We start from the raw sequence: 1,991 nt of genomic DNA on the forward strand, positions 1-1,991 counted from the left end.
ATATGTTATGTTAGTCTTTGTACTGTATAATCCTTAAATTTCACCATTTATAGCTGATCACACAGGTTCTTGTGAATATTGTAGACTCTGACCATTTATTTTACATAATTTTTCAGTAACTCACCCAGAATATTTTCCAAACTTTTGTCCTTGGGAGAAACATTCGGTCTTTTGTGTCTGAGTGTCAATTCTGGTTATGAATACTGTGGTGAGCTCCAAAGCATGGCCTAGTTATACAATGAAGTACTGAGGATGTTTTTCTTGCATCTCTCCATGAGAATAGACTTCAAGCAGCGGAGTGAGACCTCAGAGATTTTCTGCACTAGTCTGCACACACTGCAGGGTCTCCCTGTCAATCACTGCTGCTGTCAAAGCAAACATCTGAAGAGTGTCATCCCTGTTGGCTCATCTGTGAATTTAATGAACTAGATTGTGCTGAATTTAGCAGGACAGTCATGTAAGCTAAGGAAAAAGTTGAGGACCAAGAACACATCCCTGAGGTGCACTGCCAACACCAACCGTTTCTCCAGCTGTTTCAGGTGGGTTTGTGTTCATTAAAACTGATGAAGACAAAGTCTGGGTTCGAACAGTCTTCTGTTTGCGTCTTAAAGTGGTCAAACAAATTAGTTCTGCGGCTCCTGACTCGGTTACAAACTGGTGGTAGATGTTAAACCTCGACTTCTGCCTTTTGTTGTTTGATTTGAACTTTTCTTTTTGCCTTTGTGTGTTATTGGTTTTTAATTCTGACAAGATTACGCCCCCCTCTCCATAACATTCTTTTTGCATCCAGTTGTCTTACTGATCTGTTGATAATTAATTTAAATTAAAAAAACTTCTCCAGCTGTCCTCGTTCCTCCTGCCTCAGTTCTTCTAAATGTGTTGCTGCCATCAAATAAAAAATAAAGAATGGTACGCTCTTCTGACATGTTTACTGTGTTCCACAGAATCATATATCAGTTTGTGAGATTTGTAGTTTTTAATTGACATGTTACAGGTTCCAACCATTTTCAGACAGAGCTCCATTTTTACAACGTTTGGACTGAGTTTTTGTGCCCCCCCCCCCCCCCCCACACACACACACACACCACCCCCGGACTGACTCAACTTTTGTCTCAGTTTGCTTCTGTAAGCAAAAAGAGCAAGTTTCATTGAATCCTGTTAAAGCTGTTTTTGTCACAATCCTTCATGGACCTGTGCCAAGTGGAAAAACCAAGACGTGGTCGATCGTCAAACTCTTGAGCACATTTTCTGCCTTTAACGCGGTTTAAGGAAACATTTGTTCACTGGTTGTGGAAAGAAACAAAAGCTGCTGAAACATAAAGTAGGTTTCTTCAGGAAGTGCAAAGATGATAAAACAGAGATAACATGTGAAGGACATGCAAACAAATAAAAACGTTGTTCTTTGATCAGCAAAGAAGTTCTGGAAAAACTTAAAATCCTGTTCAAATGAAATAGAATGAGTTTTTTCCACGGTGTGCACAAAGTTCAGGTTGGTTTGGTTTCAGATTGCAGCAGACGACTAATACAAACTTCAGGTGAAAAACAAAGCAAGGGATAAAGAGCATTTAAATTAATTGTGCAGCAGCACAGCTGTACAGGAGCCCACATGGTCCAAAAACAAGCAGGAAGAACAGGCTGGTGCTTCTTTGAACATTTAACAGAATAAAAGAGTTCATTAGAAAGTCGTGCTGCTTGTGGAGTGGACAGATTATGGTTCTGTTTCATGTGGGATTAAGAGTTATCGTGACCAGCTCAGGTTCTTAAAGCAGGCAGCTGGGTCAGAACCGCTCTGTGCTCCATGATTCATATGGGTCCAGCTCTGCAGGCAAGACAACCTAACCTGGTGGACTGGTGGACTGGGGGGGTGAGACTAGGATGCGGTCTCATAAGACTTGTCCTCATCATCGTTGTCTTTTATAGAACGGGCATATTTGGATTGAGAGTAGTAGGAGCTCAGAGTCGCTGCACCTTCCTCCTTCTCTTCTTCCTCC

Source organism: Nematolebias whitei, chromosome 6, assembly GCF_014905685.2.
Source record: "Nematolebias whitei isolate Nwh7 chromosome 6, NemWhi1, whole genome shotgun sequence".
In the NCBI taxonomy this organism is placed as follows: Eukaryota; Metazoa; Chordata; class Actinopteri; order Cyprinodontiformes; family Rivulidae; genus Nematolebias; species Nematolebias whitei.